Genomic DNA, 9,160 nt, shown 5'->3' on the forward strand with positions numbered 1-9,160 from the left:
TTATAGAGATATTTGAGTTACTGTTTATTGTGTTTTGTGGTAACACATACCATAGTGGTTGTTGTGGTTGTTGTTGTTTAAAATGAATCAGATAAAGTCATTGTGGGTCCAGATAGAGCCGTTGTGGGTCTATCATTGGGTAGTGAAACTGGATCAGTTGTGCATAATAAAATCTTAGAGTATGAAGCAGAATGCCTCTAGTCTCGCTGGATGTATGATTACATTCGTCTCTCAGTATCTTTACACATAGTGCAAAATTAAGGTTGGACTTTTGCTGCTGCGATTCATGTAAAAGTGAAATGAGTATTTTCCAAACACATGCAGGTGAATGTTTTGTATGTTTCATGATTATGATTCTCATGTCTCCCCACCCTCATCCCAGAAAGGCTCTACAAGGTGATCGACAAAGCTGGAAAAAAAATTCCACTTACCAGCCAGGAAAAAAGTGGTGAAACAGTTGCAGGAAAAATTCTGAAAAAATATTTCCAACGATGGACCGCTACCAAACGCCAAGTAAAAGGGAAACATTGAGTAGGATTGGAGTCAAATTTATGCTTAGTTCCAAAACTTTTTTGCGATCCTCTCTTAAAATTAAGACTTATTTTCTTTATTTTATTGCCTCGCTCTTGTAAAAGTAACTAGTATTGTAAAATATGAGAATGCAGGGCAGGGAAGTGAATTATCCTAGTTGCTGAATGAGTGGGATGCGGAAATGAAACAAGCAGACACTTTCGTCGTTCAACAGAAACAACATAAGCCATCTTCGCAGAAGGAATTATCATTCTGCCCCTGCAAAGATGTTTACCCCGCGTTTTCCTTCTCAGAGCACAGTTCCCCCCCCCCCCCCCCCCAGAGGTTTACCAACACAGACCATCGCGACTAATAACATTACGAACTTCATCCTTTTGCTCGAGAGCTCGAATGAAAGTTAAAAAATCACCTGGTTTGACACATAGTTTTTTGGTTTGAAAAGACACACGGCAGATTAGTCTTTCAGGGAGCTCTCTTCAAAATTACAAGCTTATCCTCGAAGTCTTGTCCTTATCATCGCAAACTGACACAGGGAATTTAAATTGCCGCCATTTTGCCGTGTCGTTGTTTCTATGGCAAATTTGATTGGTACCAGTCCCTCGCGCGTGGGTCAAGCCTGCGCACTCATTTTGCCGCGGTGTCCTTTATCGTACGTTGGGGTTCATTAAGTGTAAGTGCGATTGGTATTTCATGATCCGCGAACGTAAGGACATCCAGACCTTTCTCTCCGATCTGGACTTTATCGAACCCCTTAATCCACGAGAGGCCTTCTTTGGTGGACTCACGGAAAACGGTAAGCCATTTATTTCCATAAGGTCGACGGTGACCAAGATCCTCAAGATCCAAGCGGTGTTGCTCTCCGAGAAGAAATCCTCCGATCTCTTCTCCTCGTACTTGGATACGTGGCTTAAGCACAAGACCGAAGCCACCGTTTGCGCAGTACCATGGATACCAGGAATTGTCGCTTGCGGTGTCGACAGTTAACTACTTGCTCTGCAAAAAAAAGTTTCAAGTGCCGAAGCGCAAGACGTACATGTCCGACTTTTTTAAGACTTCGTAATTCCTACCCTATTACTACTTTCACTTGAACAGTTTTGTTGTCAATTGTGCTACTTTTAATTAGAAACATTTCCGTTATTTATACACAGTGAACAACTATGCAAAGACGGAATCAGATATTGTTTTGTGAACTGTTAGTCATAGAAATACAGTACTGTATACCGTAGAAGATTCGACATTGTTACGTTTATTATACAGTTAAGTTACAAGTTGGCACTGAACTTTGTTTAAAGCCAGTAGATCGCTTGAAAGAGTGTTGATTGTTCTATTGTTTCCTTGCATGAAGTGTATTTGTATGACACACCATTAAAACTAACATTAAACTACGCCCAATGAGTATTTTTAGTGATCCTGTATTAAGCGGCCAGTTTCTAAAGTCCCGAGGGTGGCCGTTATATATATATATATACAGGTTCGACTGTATTTCTTGTGTTCATTAAAATTCATTTCAGGCTCTCTCTCTTTTCTTTTCTCTTAGCAAGATAATTTGAAAATATCATCAAAATGGCTGTTTTTTATTAAGGCTATTTTAAGCCCTTTGACGTCAAAATCTTCATCCATCCCCAAAATCCTGCTCTCTGATTGGTTCTTCTCCAGCAACAACTAGCAACGTGACGTCAGAGGTGACTACTCCGCCACTGTATCAGATTTTCCCAAGAGAAAATGAGGGGACAGGGAGGGAGGCTCAAGGCGTTGGCCGGGATATGTTACGTCCACGAAAGTTATTTTTAGACGAACGGAAGTCTTTGTTCTAGCGGAAGTCTGTCTTCTGAGATGTCCGCATGCAGTCTTGCCTAGCTCTCAGGTTCTTAGTGAAAAGAGAAAATGATGGCGCACGTGGAAGGCTGATGAATATATATTTTCTTTCAAACATCGGACCGAGGTTGGCCTGCATGCGGACGTCTCGGAAGACCTCCGCTCGTCTAAAAATAACTTCGTGGACATAACATATCCCAAGGGCTGGACCGGGAGCCTCCTTCTCTGTCCCCTCATTTTCTCTTGATTTTCCGAAACGGAATAGTTGGATGAGCAGTTTGACTCAATTTTTTTTTTCTTAAGACGACTTCCAAACTAAATTCCCTCTTATTCTTCAAATAGAACACAAAGTGGAAAAGAAAGAATCAATATTAAAAAGTTAAACTGTATTGGATCCTAACGCGATAAGCATTGTAGGCCATAATCACATTGTGTTCTTTTGTTACTATAAAATGAGACGACAGAGCAAGCCCACGAAAGTGTCACTGACCGACAATGTTTCCTCAGGGGAAAAAAAGGCCCTCTAGAGGTAAAAACATCAGTTGAAAATGACTATGGAACTATTTTCTACCGCAGAAGCCACACGAAAGAAATAACACCATTGATATTCACTAAGCGATTTAATTTCTTCCTGTACCCAATTGAGCTTCTCTAAATTAACCTCGAAAAATAACACGGCATATTTGTGGTAACATAGTTATAATCGTAATACTTCAGGAATTCAAAAAAGGATGGGTGAAAAGAGGAATAAATGGGTCAGAACAAAGAAACACGCCATTTAAAGATCTTTAAAGAATCGCTGTTCCATAACTGAGGCCGAGTCGCGCAACCTGGAACATAGGGCAAGCCCATAGGGAAAGCTACTGTCATTACCCACTTGCCCATGGCCTTTTACGTCCTTTGAGTGAGTTTTCACACCTCTCGTTTTTATTTAATTGAGAGAGCTTGCCCGGCGGGAAAGCGATCAGAGAAAGCCGCTTGCCCGAGTGTGAAATCCACCTGTCTCAGACAACTGAACGAGGGTTTCCTCGAGCCATGATCCTGTTCTTTAAAATCATGGATTCTGACTTAATTTAAACGAGTAGTGGCTGGTTGGAATAACCATAAGAGCTAGCAGAATCAAGGAGCCAGCTATTCAGATATTTTCACAGAAGACAAGTAGTCGGAAAATAATTTAAGTGTCATATTTCTCAAAAGACATATCACCTCTATTCGAGTGTCAAATTTAATTTTCTACGTGGCATAGTTCGATTCAATTATCTTCTACAAGGCAAGTAATCTTCACTAGGACTAAAAGACGGTAGCTTCGAATTCTGCAGGTCTCGAGACTCACTTTTTTAGCTCACTAGCCTAGTGACCAGTAGCAAGTCTGATTTCACCATCCAAAACTAAATTTGTTCTAGCCAGTCTTGACATTCCGTTTCAATGATTGGTTTTATGAAAGTGGTCGTGGTCGAACTCAAACATTTTTTGTTACATCTGAAAATTATCACGTAAAAATTTCCCACACTCGCAAACACAACTCCCGCTTTTATAAATATTCTCATGTTCAATCTCTGACATTGTATTAGTTTGCTCAAGCCACTTGGTGACTTAGTTTACCTTCTCTATTGGATCTTTTCTGACTCTATTTTAAAGATGTACTTCTATCAGTGTTTTCACTTTTTTTACCCCCGCTCAGTAAAATAACCCTTGATGAGGACCTCTCGGCAGGGGTTTTAGGCAACATGATAACATAGCCATTTCCTTTCAAGGAACAAGGGATGTCCTAAAATAACTCTTCAAGGGAACTAGGCAACTGTTGATTTATATTTCGGAACAAGGGAACATTGTCTTTTGACTCGAATTTTGTAACGTTTGGAGAATTTTCATTCATTTTCGATCTGGATCGGACCTGGTCCCCTTTTCTCAGAAGTCCCGAAACGTTTTCGGGCCCAAAAAACTATTTGTGAAAATCCTATCCACAATTATTCAAGATGGTGGCACCCGGGAAATTTGAAAGCCAAAACAAACTTTCTTGAAACTAATTTTTTTCGGATACAAGCGTCTCGTTGGAAAAAGTTTGAACAATTTTAATTGTTAACATTATGTTCTGTGATTTAAAGTTATTTTGTTGTTTTAACTAAATTGAAATTTAGAAAAGCTTAATTTTACAGTTAGAAAATAGGCAGGTGTTTGAAAGTGAATAAATATTTTATTACCAGCAAATTGAAAGAAATTAGCATTTTAGCAAATGTAGTTAATATTTGTTCTTTTTTGCTTTCTAAAAGATAAATTGTAAAGTTCTTTTATAATTTTTTCATTTTTCATTAATATTGCCGTCATAGTCTGTTGCTGGCTATAGTTTTCTCTAGGAGAAATTACACAGATTTTTCCACCACGTCTAAAACTTACATAGATTTTTCCACAACTTGTAGAAAATTTTGTGTCATAAATTTTATTGGTTTAAAGACACAATTACTTATCATCAGGGAAAGTCCCTTAGTTTATGCTGTTTTGCTCAAATTCACTTAAATTTACCCAAGAATTGAATTTATCAGGAAACCTTTCCATTTTACAAGCGTTTCATTTTTATACTTTTTTATCACTTTCTCAATTGTAAATATTTCCTAACCTGTTTACTGTAATTCTTCTTTATTTTAAGTCCCTCGTATCTCCCGAGACAGACTAATTTGCGATATAGGATTTCGAGTTGGATTTTCGAGTTGGAATTTCTTGTTGGATTTTCGACGTTAGGATTTTTGAGTTATTCGGATCATTGCTGCCCTCTGGGCACAGCACTCGAAATCGAGTGTAACGAGCACGTCAAAAACAACGAGCACTGAAATCCTAACTCGAAAATCCAACTCGAAACTTTACCGTTAAATCCGTCAGCCCCAAAATTACAATTCTCAGCGTCATGCAGGATTTTAGTCATATCCTGCATGTACTGTTGTGTAGGTGTTTTCCGCTGTTCACACCCTTGCTGGAAACGTCATTTGTACTTTGTAAATAAGGTATAAAATAAGTTCATTTTGACCATTTTCTTCAAACTCCCTGATGAAGTCTGCGTAATCAGACGAACTGGTCGGAGAAATAAAAGCAAGTTGACAAGATCTGTTGCTGTGTGCTGTTCACTAGTATTTATTTTTAAATCAAAAAATTTCATCTTGGCCTACTGATCACTGGTATGAGGGATCACAAAGTTTGTTTTTTGAGATATGTGCAACTAAAGACAAAATAAAGGATGTTATTACACGGCTTGCCCGTTGCCACGGTACTTCTTACGTCGCAATAATGACCGCATCTTGTTCAGCAATAACTGGTGTTTCTTATGGTACCATAACATTCATTAAAATATTTATCACTTTCAAACACCTGTCTATTTCCTAACAGTAAAATGAAGCCCTGTAAATGTCAATATAGCAAATTTGTAAATTTTTGCTTATTGTGGAGTGCTAAATATTATACTTTTAATGTCAACACATAAACCATTTTTTAACACAATTTGTTTCGTTTCTCTTTCTCTCTGGCTTTATATTATTAGTAGTATAGATTTAGAGGGGCCCTCACTGCTGAAGCAAAGCAAAGGCAATGCGGAAGTTAAACTGAGCGAGCAAGTTAAGTTTTCACAACAAGCATTATTGGCCAATTTTTTCTTTCATTTTGAAAAAATGATGGGCAATAGTTCACATATCTTCTATTTCCATAGATTTTATTTGTTATTAGCGTAGCAATGCAAGTAAATAATGTTGTAAAAGTACAAAGATATTAATAAATTTTCATATATTTTTTTTTTGGTATTAAGCGTAAAAGTGCAAAAATTCTAGCTCATTTTCCAGTAAAGCAAAATTTGACTAAAAATCAGGTGAGTACTAATTTTCCTAGATAATTTTGCATGAAATCGCGCTATTTTAAAAAAATCTCTAGTTTGAATGGGACTTTGAATTTAGCTTTTTTACAGGAAATTGCTCAGTCACGAAAGATCTGTAGGAAAAAAATTCTGGCTATGTGGAAAAATGGGTTGGGACTCCTCTAAATTCTATACTTTACCTATTCGGCAATCTATTGAAAACGCAGCATAACAGACTTTGTTTTGTTGTGAGACGTTGAAAATCTCAGACATTAGGGAGCTTAAGAACGCGGATTTTGAGACGCGGACTGCCACCGGAAGAGAAAGTTTCGCCGTGCCAGGGACAGTGGTGTGTCCCAGAGTTTTATATTTACTAATGCACCTCATGTTTCAATGGAGAAACGATACTTAGCATATAACGTGGTTTGTATGAGGACAAGTTGAGAGGGAAAAACAGCTCGCTTTCCCGGTTGCCGTCCGCGTCTTCAAAAACGCGCGTGCTTAAGCCTCCCTACATAATAAAAGAAATTTTTTGGGGGAAATAAGCTGTTTAAAATGGACCCTCCATTTTTTCTGGATTATTTTAAACCAATTTTTTTTTTGCATTTGTTTTTTAAGTGGCAAAAATAGCAAAGTGACTTCACCGCTTCTTCGAAAAATGGCGATACTGCCGGACTGATAATAACAGAGAAAAGGTAATCATCTGCGTGCACTAGCTAGGAAAGGCGAATCTCAGATTAAAAGAGAGAAAACTTGTTTGCGAGCTCCTGACCGCCATATATGTAATTGAATAAATGTGATAATTTTAATAATAATACTACATTTATTTACCCCCGACCTCCCCCGCCACTCGACCCACCCCCTCAGAAAAACCATTCAAGCATTAAAATGAATGGATTAATAACGTAATTATTTTGGAAAATATCATAATCATAAACCAAGTTTGTCCTTTCCATTTTGCTCCTATCTAATATTAAAAAAGTATCATTTTCCTGCATTCCGCTACCTTCATGCATAAAATGGCGTTTTAGTTAAATTTCGATCGCAAAAGAGCCGTTTCCGCAGACTTTCCTAATAAACATTATAGTTTTTAAACCGTTTATTTGTTTTAATTTACCTTGTTCCCTCCTCGTTTTCCATACTCCAGAGCAATTGAGAGTTGGCAAATTTTTGGCGGGGCGTGTGAGAGTTGCGTCAACACCGGGGGGGAGAGAACTGTTGGCATTTGTTGAGAAAATTGCCACACGCGTCGTACATGCTACAGTACTATGTTACTGTTCAGCGCAGCTTGTTTGCACCGAGGATGGATATCAGGGAGTGGCCTTCCAAGGAGGGATACATATTTTCCCTTACTGTCCTTGCTCCTTAGGAAAAAATTAAAATTTCCCTTTTTTGTTTCCCAGAAAAAACTTTAATAGATGTTCTCCAAAATTTTACTTTTGTCAAGTTCCTTTAGTTCCCAGAAAGTTCTGTTTCCTGTTTTCTCTTGCTTCCTTAAATATTCTTAAATGTTCCCTACAATTCCTCTTCAAATGGCGGTCGAGAATCGGATAATTCCGCCCAGGTTTTCCACACGTTTCACCGGTTCATATGTGAAGAATAGCGGTCCCCAGGAGAATGTTTTCTCTCAAAAGTCCCGACACTTTTCGGGCGTATTTCTGCGTGCCGTAATTCCCTTTAAGAATAAAAAGTAAGCAACACTATCCGACGTTTCGGAGTCAGAGACATGACCCCATTATCAAGGTTTAAACTGAAAAGGATTAATCGCAATGGGGTCAATTGTGCTGACTCCGAAACGTCCGTGGGATAGTGTTGTTACTTTTTTAATTCTGTGTAAATTCCCTTTGTATCGTCCAAGTCGTCGCTCAAGGCACTCAACTACTTTGCCATTATTTTGACACACTTTTTAATTACCCGTTGACAAACATGTTAAAACGTCTAACTTTATCAAACAAGTGGATAGGATTTTTCACAAATAGTTTTTTCGGGCCCAAAACGTTTCGGGACTTTTGAGAAAAGGAGATCATGGTCTCGATCAAGATTGAAAATGAATGAAAATTTCTCTCAAACGTATACAAAATGGCGAGTCAAAAAGGACAATGTTTCCTTGTTCCCGAAATATAACTTCAACAGTTGCCTAGTTTTCCCTTGAAGAGTTATTTTAGGAGATCCCTTGTTCCCTTGAAAGGAAATGGCCATGTTTATCATGTTGCTCTAAAAACCCCTGCCGAGAGGTCCTCATCAAGCTGTTATTTTACTGAGCGCGGGTAAAAAGAAAGTGAAAACACTGATAGAAGTACATTTTTAAAATAGAGTCCAGAAAAGATCCAATAGAGAAGGGTAAATCTAAGTGTCCAACCAGATCTGGCTTGAGCAAACTAATTACATATGTCAGAGATTGAACAGAGAGAATAATTTGATAAAAGGCGGTAGTTGTGTTTGGCGAGTTGTTGGGAAATGTTTATGTGAATAATATATTTCAGATGGTAACAAGAAAATGTTTGTAGTTCGAATCTAGCGACACCCCTTTTTCTATTTAAAATAACCAAATCATTGAAAAACCCGCATGTCAAGACGGGCTAGAACAAATGTTAGTTTTTTTGTGAGGGGGGGGGGGGGGATGGTTGAAATCAGACTTGCTACTGGTCACACGTGAGAAAGGCTAGTGCAGCTAAAAAAGTGAGTCTCGAGGCCCTGCAGAATTCGAAGTTACCTTCTTTCAGTCCTAGTGATAGATCACCTTCCTTTTGTAGAGAGATAATTGAAGCCAACTATGGCCACAAGAGAAAATTAAATTTGAACACTCGAATAGAGGTGATATGTCTTTGTGAGAAATAACCCGATACTTAAATTATTTTTCCGACTACTTCTGTGAAAAATATATGAATAGTCTGGCTCCCTGATTCTGCATAGCTCCTTATGAGTTATTTCAACCAGCCACTACTCGGTTAAATTAAGTCCAGAATGCCATGATTTTAAAGA

Source organism: Montipora foliosa, chromosome 3, assembly GCF_036669935.1.
Source record: "Montipora foliosa isolate CH-2021 chromosome 3, ASM3666993v2, whole genome shotgun sequence".
Lineage (NCBI taxonomy): Eukaryota > Metazoa > Cnidaria > Anthozoa > Scleractinia > Acroporidae > Montipora > Montipora foliosa.